The following is a 17,679-nucleotide window of genomic DNA, read 5'->3' as shown; positions in this document are numbered from 1 at the left end:
TACAACTCCCACTGCATATGCAATGTCTGGCCTAGTCCAGACCATAGCATACATAAGAGAACCTACCGCTGCAGCATATGGAACTTTAGACATATAGCCTATCTCCTCTTGTGTCTTTGGACACATATCCTTGGTTAGTTTAAAGTGACTAGCCAAAGGTGTAGAAATCGTTTTTGCATTTTGCATTGCAAACCTTTCTAGTACCTTCTTGATGTAATCCTCTTGAGATAGCTTTATTGTCTTCTTCGTCCTTTCCCTTGATATCTTCATACCAGTATCCTCTTTGCAGCACCTAAATCTTTCATTGAAAAAGATTTAGACAGCTCCTCTTTTAGGTCTTTGATGTCCTGCATGTTAGCACTTGCAATCAGCATGTCATCAACATACAACATTAGGATGATGAACTTCCCATCTCCCAAATTCTTCGTGTAGACGCAATGATTTGAGTTGCATCTTCTGAATCCATGATCTAGCATCCATCGATCGAACTTCAAGTACCATTGTCTTGATGCTTGCTTTAAACCATACAAGCTTTTCTTTAATCTGCAAACCATTTTCTCCTTACCTTTTACTTCATACCCCTTTGGTTGAAGCATGTAAATTTCCACCTCTAAGTCATCGTGAGGGAATGCCATATTTACATCCATTTGCTCAAGATTTAGATCATGAGCAGCCACAAGGCTTAAGACAAGCCTAATTGAGTTCATTTTTACAACATGAGAAAATATTTCATTGAAGTCAATACCTTTCTTTTGAGAAAACCCTTTTACTACAAGCCTAGACTTGCACCTTTTCTTTCCACCTTCTTCTTCCTTCAGCTTGTACACCCATTTGTTTCGAAGTGCCCGCTTATCTTTAGGCAACTCAACCAACTCCCATGTTTGGTTGCGATGTAGTGAGTCCATCTCCACTTGCATGCTCTTCATCCATTCTTCTTTGGATTCGTGATGCATAGCTTCTTCATATGATTCTGGCTCTCCAGAATCCGAGATCAAGAGATGGTTGAAGGAAGGAACAAACCTTTCTGGAGGTCTACTTGCTCTTGTGGATCTTCGGGGAATAGGTTGAGGTTCCTCATTTGGTTGACGTTGTTGCACATTGTCATCGTTTGCAGTCCTTGAGTCTTCACCGTCCTCAAGCTCCATGTACTCATCACCTGTTTCTTTTGTTTGTTTTCTTTCCAAGTAATCTTTGTACATATTTTGTTCGTTAAAACTTACATCCCTACTTCTTAAGATTTTACCATCTTCGGGATTCCATAGGCGATACCCAAAGTCACCTTCTCCATAGCCGATGAAGAAACACTTTTTGGACTTTGCATCTAGCTTTGACCTTAGACTTCTATCTATGTGCATGAAAGACTCACACCCAAACACTTTGAGAAATGAATAGTTCATCGGTTTACCTGTCCATGCCTCCTCTGGAACTCCCCCATCCAATGTCGTTGAGGGTGATTGGTTGATTAAGTACATAGACGTACTTACTACTTCTGCCCAAAGCTCAAGCGGTAGGCCTGCATGTAGCCGCATGCTTCGTGCTCGCTCCATGATTGTCCTGTTCATCCTTTCCAAAATCCCATTTTATTGAGGTGTCCTTGGGGTTGTCCTTTGCCTCCGAATTCCATTGCTAGCACAAAAGATTTCAAAAGCTTGGCTGCAATATTCACCTTCATTGTCGGATCTGAGGAACTTAACCTTGGTACCTGTTTCATTCTCCACAAAGGCTTTCCACCTTTGAAATATGGAAAATACATCGGACTTATTCTTCATGATATAAACCTATGTTTTTCTAGTTGCATCGTCTATGAATGTTACATAGTACAATGAGCCACCAAGTAATGGTGTACTTGTAGGACTCCAAACATCAGATAAACCAACTCAAGTTTTTTATTTTTTTCTTTCATTTCTTGATTTTTGAAATTTTACCCTCTTTTGTTTACCATAAGCACAATCTTCACAGAACTCCTAAGTCCACTTCTTTCAAACCTGGTAGAAGCTTCTTTGTTTGAAGGATTTGCATTCCTTTGGAACTCATATGCCCAAGCCGGTAGTGCCACACCGCACTGTCAATTTCTGTAGTTTTTGCACAAGCTGAAGGTTGCGTGCTGATAGTACATAAGTAAAGTGTACTGACCTTTTTTCCCTTGGCAACCACCAAAGATCCCTTTGAGATCTTCCACAGTTTGTTTCCAAATGCAATGTTGTGACCTTCATCGTCCAATTGTCCTATAGAGATCAATTTTTTTCAAAGAGAAGGAACATGCCTAACGTCTTTAAGCTTCGATTCATTTTCGTTAGCAATTTTGACAGAAACTGTACCTTTGCCGACAATCTCACAAGCTTCATCATCTCCCAAGTATACATACCCAAAATTACTTTTGGTGTAATCTTGGAAATGTTGCTTGTGTGGTGTCACATGGAATGAAGCCCCGAAATCTACTATCCAGGAATTAGACACATTGTCTAAGGAGAGGATTAGAGCATCTTGCTCTACTTTACCTGCCACATTGGCCTTCGATGTTGGCTTGTTGTCTTAACACTCGGTCTCCTTCTTCTTCTTGAACCAGCAATCCTTCTTGACGTGGCCCTTCTTATCGTAGTTCCAACATTCAAGAACTGACTTTGTGCGTGACTTGCTCTGTCTTGAGTGATCACGATCCTTTTGGTTTTTGAACCTCTCCTTAGGTCTTCCTCTTGTTTCCACTGACAGTGCAGCACTTAATGATTATCCTATGCTTCTCCTTTGTATTTCCTCGCTTAGGAGAACACCCACAACATCATCAAACTTAAGAGTATTTGTGCCAAAAATATAATTATTTACAGCCATCACAAGGCTGTCCCAACTATCCGGTAGAGATGATAGTATAAGGAGAGCTCGCACTTCGTCATCGAAATTGATTTTCACCGATCGAAGTTGACTTATATTTGTGTTAAAGTCATTTAGGTGTTTTTCCAACTGAACCATTCTCTACCATCTTTAGATTGAACAAGCGCTTCATAAGAAATACCTTATTGGATGCCGATGGTTTCTCGTAGAAGCCGTCAAGTGACTTCATCAAGTCCCCCGTGGTCTTCATCTCTGAAACATTGAAGGCCACCATTGATTCCAAGCTTAACCAGATTGTTCCCAGTGCCTTTCGATCAAGGACAATCCATGCTTCATATGCCATTGTTGCGGGCTTCTTCGCAAGACCACATAGTGGCAAATAGAGGTTCTTCTGGTAGAGATAGTTTTCAATCTACATCTTCCAATGTTGGTAGTTTTTGCTGTTGAACTTCTCAGTCTTGAGCTTCCCTTCCTTCGCCATAACTCCCACTCAATTCAAGGAATCCTTTCCTTGAGATACTTTAGCTACGAGCAAACCTTGCTCTGATACCAGTTGTTAGGAAATATGATGTAGCTAAGTAGATAATTGAGTAGAGTACTTAATAAAGAGAGATAATTTTCACACACAAGAGATTATAGAGTAGAGAGAGAGAGAGAGAGAGAGAGAGAGAGAGAGAGAGAGGATATATGTGGTTCACCCAATGTGGGCTACATGCATGGGAAAGCAACCACTCAATGGCTTTAGTACTTCAAAACAAGAAGTAGTTTACAAAGGGATTATACCCTTAATAGAGTCCCCCGCCTTGCTTCACTCTCACCACCTCACACCCACCTTGTTGCATCAAATTCACACTATAAAATGTGTGTAGAATGGCCTCCTTTTATAGGCCAAAAGATCTTCCCTCTCTCATGAGAGGCAGCCATGTGTAGCCGCCCTTGTGTAGACAAAGTCCAAATCGGACCCTCCAATCCGTCCATGTGTGGCTGCCCTTGAGAAGACAAGTCCACTTTTGAATTCGGTCACCAACCATCGGCCATTGACTTTCGATCCTCGGTCTCCATTCATTGACTACCGGCCACCGGCCAACCGACCGGTCGTTTTCCGACCACTTTCCAACCGCTATATGGCCATAATATTCCGACGAAAAGGAATATTTGGTGGGCGTGAAAATTTTGGTGTTCGGCGAGTTATTTTATTTTCCGGCGAGTTATTTTTCTTCACGCACGATGGCTTCTCCTCATAATGGGGGCCTTACAAATGTGCGTTTTTAACACAAAAAATTACAAGGGGTAAATCAGGCTCTATACTTAACAAATAGCTCACAAAGCAAGCTCTCAAACTTGTGATGATTGGGCCGAAGATTTTGCTTATGTATGCTACAAACGGGAGCGTAGTGGCCCTACAAAGTAGAGAAAACAACATATTGCAAGCCATAAATTGACAAAACTGTATACCTGGCAACCATCTTTGCACATACTCCGAGCCGTACACAATAAGAGAGAGACAGAGAGTGGGAGAGAGCAAGATAACACGTGCAGATGCACCTCCTAGAGCGGAGTGCTACGCCTGGTACGGCGAGAGATCAAAGAGAAGAGGAGAGAAGAATAAGACGACACTGGGTGCAACCTCCCCCTGTGCAAGAGTGAGCATTTTCCTCTTGCACTATTTATTTATAGATTTCTTCAATGCCAAAAAATGAGTACAAACTGGCCGATCGGTCATAAATGGCCAAAGCTCATAAAAGAGCACTTGAATAATAACATGTACATAAAATATAATATACTTTTGCAATAGCCTAGCTCGGTCAAGTCTTTTCCACCTGTCAACTGCAATAAATAGTAAAACGTCAATTCCATAACATTTAATTTGTTTTTTGAGCTCTACGAGAAAAATTAATTTATCAGGGCAACCATTATGCCAAGTAAGAGAATATGAAGAAAACCCTTATTTAAAAACAATATATATCAGAGATATTGGTCACGTTATAGAGATATTCTATTAGCCATAGTAACGAACTCTGAGTGAGGAATGAAGAGAGAGAGAGAGAGAGAGAGAGAGAGAGAGAGAGAGAGAGAGAGAGAGAGAGAGAGAGAGAGAGAGAGAGAGAGAGAGTATCGTTTACAAAAAAACACCAATGGCAATTACATTATCCAAAACCCAATAATGGGGAGATTGACATGGCCAAGCAAAAATTACAATGACGAATGCAAAGGAATACAATTGGTTTATACAGAGTTTAGAATTGTGTTAGGTGATTCTCTACCATCGTGACGAAGTTTGACAAACACCCTAAAATCCTTCTTACCCTACTAATGTCAGCTTTATGAAAATGATTATTTCAAAAAGATCGTGGATGAAAGCTTAACTCTGGACGTTGCTTTTGTAAGGGTTACAGGCATAGTGGTCCTATGGGTGGTTCCACTTGTACACAAGATCTAACGGAAAGGCCTATCACACAAACATATATAAAAACTGACAAATAAAGAAGGTGATCGAGCTAGGGGGAAGTGTGGTTTAAGTGCAGTGACCGCGATGATGACGAATGGTGCCAATGTATATATCAAGAAAGTAGAGCAGTCCGTCACAAAGTTGGAGTATCCACAAAGGTTACTATGGACTATGATCCTGGCTGAAAAGGATAGTAGAGAAAGAAAGCGGGACTGAAGAGTCTTGTTGTATTGCATGGGATAATTGCATCCTAAATCACAATAGACAACCTTTTGAGTAAAAATCCTTCAAGTAAAGGACAACAACACACAGATTCTAAATCTTTCAACCGCACATTCATCACCCTTCCACTCGTCATTTGTGTTCCTAGTCACCAGTGCCGCTATCGACTGTTGCTGCCATTAAATATACCACCCTCTTATGTATGTGCAGGTCATCAAGAAATAAGCAAAGATCAAAGCTCCATTGAGTCGCAGTCGCTCCAAAATAGAAGAGATCTGCCCAAATGGAGAGCAGCCTTCCTTGGGCAACATTACAGAGCCTAGGATGGCTTTAAACAAGATGATGGTATTTAGGAAATGGGAGATACCCCAATTAGCTGATGTTGCGGGCAATGAGGGTTATGGTGGTTCAGCCACGGATATATGGTGTAGCCGCATCAAACAAAATGCAATCGTAGTAGGAGGTATCCGCGGTTGAGCACGATATGGCATCAGCAGTAAGCGTAGCATAGCTAATGTAGGCGGTAGTTGTGTGATCAAGAACTCTCCTCATTGCCACTCTCGGCATGTCGCCTTCCTAATACGCCCTTGTCGAGACACCATACATGTCATTGTAAAGGCCTTGGCCAGATCTGGTCCATATGCCAGCCGTTGCAGAAGAGAGAGAGCTGATGAGGAACACCATCGCCATGACCACATGTAGAGCCATTTGTTTAACCTCTATATGTGACGTGTAATTTTTGGATTAGCTAGAAGGAGGCGTCAAGTAAGCTTGAGTCCCGTCATGATGGAGTAGGAATGTAGCTCTTAATGAGTTGGCGTGAGGAGGTATGATGTATAATAGTGTAGAATGATTTAGACAAGCTTAGGAAATGATGCAGGGATTCTCTGTGAGGAACAAACACGCAAGCAGCACAAGGTGCAGCTAAGAGTCGCAGCCAAATTGTGTGAACGTGAGGTGAGGGTGCAGGGAGTCATCAGATTATAATAAATGGAAAATGAAATAGATTGAGTGGTTGGAAAATGTGTGCTTGAGTTGCAATGGGCGAACAAAACAGGTCATTGGCGGCTGAGAAGGGGTGGTGAGTAGAGGATACGGAGCCGCCATGCACTGAAGTGCACCCTGTCAGCATGAGGTCGTTAGCTGGAGTGTTGAAAAGCACTCGGGAGCAATTGGTTGGTGCATGAAAGGATAGAGGAGGTGGATTGGGAATTGTAGAAGAAGACGTACATGTGAGCGCCATGCAGAGTAGAGTGGGTGGCCGCCAATGGAGAGAGAGAGAGAGAGAGAGAGAGAGAGAGAGAGAGAGAGAGAGAGAGAGAGAGAGAGAGAGAGAGAGAGCACTCAGTTGTGATAGGTCATTAAAGAGAGGGAGAGAAAAAGAGAAGCAATTTCTCCTATGCATGTAGCGCTAAATTTGAAGTCGACAGTGGTTCTAAATCTTGAGATGGAGGATGATATATCCACACACAGAAAAAAGGCGCAACAATGATCGTTGCATGCTGGCAAAAATGGAGAAAAATGATTGTTTACTTATTTTAAATTTGTGGGCAAGCAAGTGTAGTCGTTGGTGCAGCCAAAGTTGGTCTGCGCTGGAAGGTGTGCTATGAAGTGCAAAGGGTTCTAGCAGGCGCATGGCAAAGGGCTAAAGCAGGTATGAAGGCCCTGGGCAGGTCAATGATAGCGGAAATGTATGCTTAAGACAGTTTTTTAGGCCAAGGGAGGGGCCTCCAAAGTGGGCTAATTGGGACGGCAGGTCAAAGTGTCCAAGATGCAAGAAATGTGCCCCGAAATGTGGTATTCGAGATGCTCTAGGAGCCCGTCCAGACAGCTCGTCACACGGAGCCCGGATGTGTAAGATATGGCAAGTTGAAGTGGGATGCGTTTGCAGATCCTCGCCGGATTGGGCGGGCACAGGTGGTTGGTCAAGGCGGGTGTGAAATGATATACGGGAAGTGCTCGAGTTGTGGAGCATGCCGGTCTTTTCGGATTGAGAATCGGGCTTCTGGATGGAAAGTTATGGACAATCAAGTTTTGGCAAGGGCCAGTTTCGAGGCGGTTGGGAGCCGCCTTGGGAAATGCGACATTTGGTGTTTTCTCGAGTTCGCCAGGTTTCTGGTGGGTAGTATGCAGCATGTGATGCTAGTGGGAGTCGACGGCACTTGAATCGGAGTCCGGAGCATAGAGATATGCTTGGCCGAGGTCGGCAGTTCGTAACGAATGTGGATGGTCGAATGCTTTTTTTTAATGTTTGAGACATGCCATTTGAGGCCATCAAGGCGTCATGACGCGGAGCCGATAGGTGGATCTCCCATGTGGCATGACCGAAGAAATTATTGGGCAAACCCGACCACCGACGACATTGAAATCAAATGCTTGTCCTCTTAATTGTAAATTAAAGAACAAAAGGGTGGCTGGACTCAAGAGGGGAAGAAGGAGAAAAAAAAGAAGTTCAAGCTTAGTTAACAAGTGATAAAATCAAAAGGCCTGCCAGGCATGATAAAATTTCTTTTTGACATCCAATTTTTCAAGCCCCCTTTCATATTGTTTGTGTAATGCAATCAACTTACATAATTGGCCATATATAACGTTAACTTAAAGATATAAATACAAAAAATGACAGGCAATTTTGAGATTGTTTTGATAGGCAAAATAGCTCTTGACAAAAAAAGTAGGCGTCAATTTTAGGCTTTGATCTGAGGGTAGATCCCACTTTAAAATCACTACATCTCTAAGCTTTTTATAAAAAAAACATAAGCGTGCACATAGAATTGAATTAAAAAAGCATCCTAAGCTTTAGATCCCTATGCTCTACACCCCACTTTAAAAACTCTACATTTTTAAGCTTTAGAGCCCTTTTTACAAATTTAAAACTGTAGATCCTTAAGTTGTAAATCTCACTTTAAAAGCTTTAAAGTTGTAAGTCCTAAAACTCTAGCGTCTCGAGGTGACCCTCCCCCTACTTGTGGATCCATGTAACATTTTCACTTTCTTTAATTCAAAGTTTTACCTTCTAATTAAAAAAAAACTCTAGCTCCTCATTGGATCATCGGAGATCTTACTTTAAAAGTTCTACATCTTTAAGTTCTAAACTTAGCTTTAAAATCTTTAAAAAAATTAAAAAAAAACTTTAAAGGTTAAAGTTCTAAATGATAAATTCCTTCCATAAAGTTTTAACTAACAAAAATAACAACTTTAGTATATTACCTCAAGTTTCAAAGGGTGAACCAAATTCTCAAAATGAAAGGTAACACAAATTTCAAAATGAGAAGGTGACTCTTGGGATTTGTGGAGCCTCTGAGGCTTTATCATTTAACTTGTAAGGCTGTCAACGTTTCATGCTTCCAAAAGCATTGGGCAACCCAAAATCTTTTCGTTTATATATGAGAGTTCATTTCATATTTCAAAACCCAAGACATGTCCATCGTTAGATTTACACAATTCATTTCAATGAGTACCCACTATCTTATTTTAACCGATCAACATTTTTGACATGTCAAAAAAATGCTTAAAAATACAACTCAACCTTTTTCCTATTTTAGTCAGCAAAAAGAGAAGTGATCTCTATAGCCTTTGCCCTTTGGGCAGGCCAAAAATGGAAGGCTTAAGTGAGGAAAAAAGGACTCAAATCCAAAGGCAGTGACGCCAGCGTTGTTGCTTAAGATAGAATTTTTTTATTATTTTTTTTTCCTCTTGTGGGGTTTAGGAGGTGAAGGGAAAAAAGGAGGAGCAGCGTTTTCAAAAAGGGGCTTGGCTTTTTCTTTTGCTTGGGGGGAAGAAGAAAAGGAAGAGAAGTGGGAGAAAAAGAAAAACGCTTTGCGCGCTCGAGGATGGAAGCGACCATGGAAGGCAAATCGTCGTGAAGAGGCTCGGAAGGGCGAAAGCTCTGGAGGGAAAAAAGCCAGCGAGGGCTACCAAGAGAAGCGGCTTCTGTCAAAGTGAAACCAACAAGGGAGTTTTTTGTCGAGGTGTGTGACAACAAATTCAAGTGGCGAGGGATGTGTATGTCCCTCAGTACGGATTGGTGATGGCCATGGTGCGACCTAGAGCAGGTCATATGAATTTTGTATATGTTGTGTAAAGAAGCTGTCATTGTTGGTTTTTTGGCGTCGTCTCCCTCCCTTCCCTCCTTTCTTCTTTGCTCGTCTCCAAGGTGTGTGGTGCCGGTGTGTGTGAGCGTGTGCGTCCCCCGGGCCCCCGGGCCCCCCGTGTCTATGAGAGAGAAAAAGAGAGAGGTGTTGAATTGTGGAAGTGCGAGAAGCGGGCAAGATCGGTGTGGTAGCTGTCTGAGGATTGTACAGAGTGTTTGTGCGTTGGGCGAAGTGCAGGCGAGGCCCTGCTAGTGTGAATCGTCTTTTTTTGAAGGTGCTTTTGAGAGGTCAGGGGTGCTGTGAATACCCTGAGCTATATAGGGGCAGCTGTTTGTGTGTCGGGTGTGTTCCCCATTCCCCCTCTCCATCTTTTGGTGCCCCCACGGAGGAGCACACTGATGCTTCTGTTTGAAGACAAAGCGATGATTTTGGTGATGCCAAAGGTGTGGCCTTTGAAGAGTAGGTGCTTCTAGAGAAGTAATGGCTTGGATGGGATTTCCCATTTTCATTGGGTCGAAGATGCAGGGACCTGGCTCCAAGACTATGGGTTGTTCGTGCTGGAAAGCGGTTTGTCGAGGGAAGAAGGTGTGGTACAGGTGTTTCCTCTTCTGGTTTGTGGTAAAGCGAGGCTATGGTTCGATGGTCTGCCTAATGAGGAAAAAGTGGATCATGAAGCACTGGAAGCGGCTTTTCGAAGCAAATATGTAGCAGATGCGTAGTTGGATGAAGTGAGGAGAAGGCTGGACAATTTGAAGTAAGGCTTGGAAGCGGATTTTCAAGCGTTCCTATGGGAGTTTGAGGACCTTTGGAGGAAGTTGATAAAGGTAACTGCTACTGAGAATGTTGGATTTTTAAAATTGAGCAAGTTTTTGGATTGCCTGCATGAAGAAGTAAGAGACAAAGTGGAGATAGATGGCCCGGTGTCATATGAAGAAGCGGTGGCTCTAACAAAAGGGCGAACCAAGAAGATTCTCAAGAAGCATGAAGCTAGACAGTGTTTGCCAAGTGTTGTGATGCCAAAACAGGTTGATGCAGTGGTAGCCGAGCCAAGGATGATGCAAAGAGAAGTGCATGTGCGAGAGGAACCGAGGGTTATGTGGCTACAGAAAGACAGGATGGTTCCAATGCCGAGAATGCCAGTTAGGGAGGCTCCAATTGTGGAAGATATGCAGGTTGTTCCCGATCAGGCAAAGGATGTGCTTCCAAGTCAAGGTATGGCGGTTCAAGCTCCATCAAGTGGTGGTAAAGGTCAAAGAGTGCGGTTTGCAGATGACATTGAAGCAATGAAGCTAGGGGAGATTCTCGAGCTTGAGACAGAGGACGAGACTGGGTCGAGTGATAGTAGCTCTATGGACACTGACATGAGTTGGGAGAGCGAGTCCTCTCGGTCAAGGTATGATGAGTTCGATCTCTTGCACGTGAGTAGAGATCCGAGGGATGTGTGTGAAGAGCAGGGTGAAATGCAAACCGATATGTTCAGTGGAGACCAAGTGGAGGAGCCCGAGCCTACAGGTGATGATATGCAGGTGAAGGTGATGTGCGGTGCCATATTGATGGCCATGTTGATGAAAGTGCGGTGGAGGGTGCGATAGTGGTACAACAGGTGCAAAGCTTTGCTAGGAGGGATGGAGCAACCTTTCCTATGGGAAAAGATGAGGATAATGCGATAAGAGAACGAGTTTCTTTCTTCCTTGATGGAGCATGATGCAGCAATAGAAGAGATGCTTGAAGAGCAAGTGATGGAAGCCGACAAGCAAATGGTGCTTATCGACCTTGAAGGGCCAACTGATGAGGGAGATCTTAATGATGTTGGAGTTGAATGCATGGCAGGTGGGAAGGCGAGTGTGGAGCCAAGGATAGAGGTGCTTCCTATGCAGCAAGTGCACTCTGTGGTGGAGAGAATACGGATTCCCAGATTGTGTCCGAGCTTTCTAAAAGGATTTGTGAATGGTGGTTGAAAGGGATGCTGGTAAAAGCGGCTGTGCAGTGGGCTGTTGAGCAGGTACATGATCTACTAGACGAGGATCTAGCTTTACAAGGATGGGAGGGTGGATCAAATATGTTAGGTATGTTAAGTATGTCAGGTCTGTTCGGTGTGAGAGATGGTGCATGTATATCTTTGGATAATGAGCACAATGGTGCTCTATTTGGTGTTCTTGGAGGTGCTTTGTTGCGAGTGGGCAGTATGCCATGGGGTGCATGGAATAATAGAAGTATGTTGTTTGCGGTTTGGGTATGCAGCTCGCTATGTGCCCTAGTATGGCACTATGCAAGGGTGTTACAGGTGGATGGACGAGATCAAAGCCAGGTGTTTGACCCAGGTGGATGATGACAGGTAAAGCAGGGGGTTGGGCAACCCGCATGAACAAAGGCAGCGGGTAGCAGATGCCAGGTTTTGTACATATGTTAGGTGGTTTTGTGATGTACAGAAAGTTTTTTTTGGTGTGGCAGTTTTTTAGTGCAATAAGCTTGTTTGTGGTTGAACATGAATGTTCAATGAGGGGGTGGGCAATGATGGTGCAGCCAAAGTTGGTCTGCGCTGGAAGGTGTGCTATGAAGTGCAAAGGGTTCTAGCAGGCACATGGCAAAGGGCTAAAGCAGGTATGAAGGCCTTGGGCAGGTCAATGATAGCGGAAATGTATGCTTAAGACAGTTTTTTAGGCCAAGGGAGGGGCCTCCAAAGTGGGCTAATTGGGACGGCAGGTCAAAGTGTCCAAGATGCAAGAAATGTGCCCCGAAATGTGGTATTCGAGATGCTCTAGGAGCCCATCTAGACAGCTCGTCACACGGAGCCCGGATGTGTAAGATATGGCAAGTTGAAGTGGGATGCGTTTGCAGATCCTCGCCGGATTGGGCGGGCACAGGTGGTTGGTCAAGGCGGGTGTGAAATGATATACGGGAAGTGCTCGAGTTGTGGAGCATGCCGGTCTTTTCGGATTGAGAATCGGGCTTCTGGATGGAAAGTTATGGACAATCAAGTTTTGGCAAGGGCCAGTTTCGAGGCGGTTGGGAGCCGCCTTGGGAAATGCGACATTTGGTGTTTTCTCGAGTTCGCCAGGTTTCTGGTGGGTAGTATGCAGCATGTGATGCTAGTGGGAGTCGACGGCACTTGAATCGGAGTTCGGAGCATGGAGATATGCTTTGCCAAGGTCGACAGTTCGTAGCGAACGTGGATGGTCAAATGTTTTTTTCTATGTTTGAGACACGCCGTTTGAGGCCGTCGAGGTGTCATGACGCGGAGCCGACAGGTGGATCTCCCATGTGGCATAACCACAGAAATTATTGGGCAAACCCGAGCACCGACGACATTGAAATCAAATGCTTGTCCTCTTAACTGTAAATAAAAGAACAAAAGGGTGGCTGGACTCAAGAGGGGAAGAAGGAGAAAAAGAAGAAGTTCAAGCTTAATTAAAAGTGGGAGGCTTAAGTTAGGAAAAAAGGACTCAAAGCCAAAGGCAGTGGCGCCGGCATTGTTGCTTAAGATAGAATTATTTAATTTATTTATTTTTTCTCTTGTGGGGGTTAGGAGGTGAAGGGAAAAAAGGAGGAGCAGCGTTTTCGAAAAGGGGCTTGGCTTTTTCTTTTGCTTGGGGGGAAGAAGAAAAGGAAGAGAAGTGGGAGAAAAAGAAAAACGCTTCGCGCGTTCGAGGATGGAAGCGAGCATGGAAGGCAAATCGTCGTGAAGAGGCTCGGAAGGGCGAAAGCTCTAGAGGGAAAAAAGCTAGCGAGGGCTACCAAAAGAAGCGGCTTTTGTCGAAGTGAAGTCAACAAGGGAGTTTTTTGTTGAGGTGTGTGCCGACAAATTCAAGTGGCGAGGGATGTGTATGCCCCTCAGTACGGATTGGTGATGGCCATGGTGCGACCTAGAGCAGGTCATATGAATTTTGTATATGTTGTGTAAAGAAGCTGTCATTGTTGGTTTTTTGGCGTCGTCTCCCTCCCTTCCCTCCTTTCTTCTTTGCTCGTCTCCAAGGTGTGTGGTGCCGGTGTGTGTGAGCGTGTGCGTCCCCCGGGCCCCCGGGCCCCCCGTGTCTATGAGAGAGAAAAAGAGAGAGGTGTTGAATTGTGGAAGTGCGAGAAGCGGGCAAGATCGGTGTGGTAGCTGTCTGAGGATTGTGCAGAGTGTTTGTGCGTTGGGCGAAGTGCAGGTGAGGCCCTGTTAGTGTGAATCGTCTTTCTTTGAAGGTGTTTTCGAGAGGTCAGGGGTGCTGTGAATACCCTAAGCTATATAGGGGCAACTGTTTGTGTGTCGGGTGTGTTCCCCATTCCCCCTCTCCATCGTTTCCAGCTGCTGCATGGAGAGGAGTTCGTGGGAGTAGGGCATGCTCCAATTCGCACGGTGCTAGAGGGCAGTCTGAGGATGAAAGGGCGGGCCACTGTAGCTTGCTAATATTTAGTAGCCCAGGGGTGATAAGCTCCTGTGGTGATAATGATGGCCATGCAGTGGCCACGACAACGATGCTAAATGCAGACAAGTAAAATTACTCCTCCTATGAGGTGGTACCCACGACAGACAGCCTGCGTGTGTGGAGCTAGTTGGTCGACGGGCCGCCACCGTTGTTGCTGATCAGAGCCGCATGTCGGCCTTACAGTGCTCGTGTCTTTCTATAATATTAATCGCATTACTTCCTCCCTATTTTAGCCTTATCCTCCACCCTTTCACTCCTTGCTTGTAATTTTGATGATGGTTCCTTGTCCTTCAATTGCCACCAATGGGTGACCACTAACCGGATCCGACTCATCGAGCCCCCCCCGGGTTGTTGGGTAGGATGTGCAACCTATAGGTTGGACGGCAAAGTTCCCTATCAATCCTGTATTGACATTGATTATCTTAATTCCCTCTTGATAGTAGGTTTAGAGTTCTTGCCCAGGGCTTGAGATTTCTTTCGAGGGCATTAAAATCTCTCTACATTTTCTTCCTACATACTTGATCTAATGAACCAATTTATTTTATTATATTTTTAAATCAGACACGATGCTCTTATTAACTATAATCGGATTTTAATTAAACTAATATATATATAAATAATAAATTACATTCAATTTAACCAACAACATCTTGTTCAACAAAACTTGTGAAATAAATAAACTTAGCTCTATGGTACAATTTGAGGTTCCTCTTCGTGGGTGTGATGATCATACCACCAAGAGCATTTCGTAGGCTCTGATACCACTGCTACAAACAGGAGCATAGTGGCCCTACAAAATAGAGAAAAGAACATATTGCAAGCCATAAATTGACAAAATTGTATACCTGGCAACCATCTTTGCACATGCTCTGAGCCGTACACAATAAGAGAGAGAAAGAGAGTGGGAGAGAGCAAGATAGCACGTGCAGCGCACCTCTTAGAGCGGACTGCTGTGCCTGGCACGATGAGAGAGCAAAGAGGAGAGGAGAGAAGAATAAGACGACACTGGGTGCAATCTCCCCCCGTGCAAGAGTGACCATTTTCCTCTTGCACGTATTTATTTATAGATTTCTTGAATGCCCAAAAATGAGTACAAACTGGCCGGCCGGTCATAAATGGCCAAAGCTCATAAAAGAGCACTTGAATAATAACATGTACATAAAATATAATATACTTTTGCAATAGCCTAGCTCGATCAAGTCTTTTCCACCTGTCAGCTGCAATAAATAGTAAAATGTCAATTCCATAACAAGAGTAGGTGAAGAAGCAAGTATACAATGCTTCTTCAAAGGTTTGCACGTAATATGAGGGTAAGAACACTACCCTGGCGTAGAAGCCATGGAGCACTTCTTTTGAAGGTTTCCCTGACAAATCATAGCATAGAGCTTGATTGCCTTTGAGGAAGGACATCGCACCACGTCATCCAGGCCGCATCTATCTGCTCGATGTGATGGAAGGTCTATAGGCAGGTGAGTAGCATTTTTGAAATCTTGACCAACATAATGTAGGCAAAGTTTGGTATTCCACAAAAAAGCTGAATAGCCGATGATAGGTTCTCCACCATGTAGTCTTTAGCGGGCTTGCCATTTGGTGGTGGTAGGAACCATGTATGGCCATGTCGGCTGCTGCTGTTGTATGATGGAATGTTGCTGCCAATTGCGGACTCTTGGAACTGGACATTGCACATGATCTTGCTTGATACTTGGTGGTGAATTTGTGTACAATATGAGATACCTGGGGTGTCAATTCAACCAGATTTCCCGCCACTTGGGATGTACCATTGTATGGTTGGTGGCTAGATCCTTGAGTAACCTCTCTTTTATTTGCAGCACTTCGAATTTGATAAGTGGGTAGGGAAGATCTTGTTGATGCCAATCCTCATTGACATTTGTCGATGTGAGGAGTTTGACATTGATAGAGTGTAGGATCCTTTCCTCCCACTGCATGGCCTCTTTCTAAATATGCTTCGTCTCCTCTTCTACTTGCTTCTTCAGAAAGGCTTCTTTATTCGAGTCAGGATTTTTGTGGCAGCAGAGGGGCCGGCTTCCTCTTGAGGGATCACAAGCTCGTGAAAGATTCCCTTTTGGAGTGCTTGCTTCTTCAAAATTCATAAATTGTAGAGAATCAATATCTCCCATTGCTGTTTTAGGTTGATCTTCTTATGATGTGGAGGCTTGAGATCTAGCAACCTCTTGAACTTTGCTAAGCTCTACCTTAAGCTGTGCAATTTCCATATGATAGCCCTCTTCTTTTTGCATGAACCCAATGAGAGTTCTTTGCACTGCATTTGGCTTGCCTTATTTTAGTGGTTCTCCTTCATCTTCCCGTGTCTTGGATTGTGCTCGTGATGCGGCCGTGCAGTTTCTATTTCTGCCTTAGCTTCAGAGAAGTTGACAAGTCTTCTTTTTAATCTTATGGCCACTGGTGGTGCCCTGGTTTGTACTTCTTCTCTGTCTCCGACCAATTTGCTTGCTAGCCATAAATTTTGCTTAAGAGCTATCATTAAGTGTTTTGCTCGGCTATAGCATGATAAGATATCCTGGTGAGCACTTATGGAGCCCCCAAGAAGGATATATGCTCCGGTTTCTTTACACGTGTCAGGGTTTTATGGATATATTGGGCATGGTTGACCTCTGTAGCCCCCTCGTTCTTTGATGCATGTGTGAAGGTAGAAGCCACGGAATGATTACGGCAAGTGTACCTAGGTGGCCTCTTTGCAGTGAACTGGAAGCGTTGGTGGTAAAGTCTGAGCGCCCACTCTATTCTTTTCTATTTGAGATCTGCAAATGATATTGATTTGCTAGCTAGTGAATATGCATGTGGTAGACAACTGGTGCACCAAAGATAGATTTGTGTAGTATTGGGTTCTTTTCGGCTTTTCTCCTCTTAGGTGCTTCTATGGGGTACCAACTAGGCTCTTGGTGAAGTTTGAGCTCAAGTGGTAGGCCAAAAGTCTTTTGTGTGTACTCTTTAGCGTCTTTTGGCGATAAAGTGGAACATAGGGATATGTATGAATGATATAACGATATGAATGATACAACGGTTCAAGGGTTGTTCGTGTGTGACAAGAGGTGATAGTTTATCTTTGGAGCGCCTAAGATAAATTTTGCATATTTTTTTGTCATTTATGCCCTCAACTTGCCCTATATAGCTTCTACTAGGTTAGTTAAGGTAGGTTGTGGCCCTGGTTTTATATCTTGCACTTGGTGTTGATCCCAATGAAGTTGCTTGTCTCCTTCTGAGTAGAGTTTGATTTGGGTTTACTAGCTTGTGGTTGTGGGCCTCCTGAAGGTTTGTAGGAGTCAGGTCCAATGTGTATAGTGTTCCCCCTTTACTTTGAGGTCAAATTGATCAATATTTTGCTCAAAAGTGCAGAATGTCACTTTGCGGTGGGGATATGGTCATTTTTCCCTAACCTGATGAGATGGACTTTGATGCACCCAGATGAGCCTATGGTTCAATTTTGGTGTGATTTGAATGTCGGTGTGGCCGATGCACACATTGTTGTTCCCAAAAACTCATAGATTGCCCTATGTTGTCGTGCCCCCTACGACCTCGGTGGTGGACAAAGTGGTAATCAAAATGCTTCTTGTTATAGTTAGGAACTGACCCCTCATGGATGGAGCAAGTAAGGACCGACAGACGGTGCGTAGAAACTCACAGAAGATTGTCAAAAACCACT

The sequence above is a fragment of the Adiantum capillus-veneris genome, chromosome 11 (genome assembly GCF_014529385.1).
Source record: "Adiantum capillus-veneris isolate H3 chromosome 11, ASM1452938v2, whole genome shotgun sequence".
Classification (NCBI taxonomy): domain Eukaryota; kingdom Viridiplantae; phylum Streptophyta; class Polypodiopsida; order Polypodiales; family Pteridaceae; genus Adiantum; species Adiantum capillus-veneris.
The sequence above is the reverse complement of the archived record's forward strand: the minus strand, read 5'-3'. Positions refer to the sequence as shown.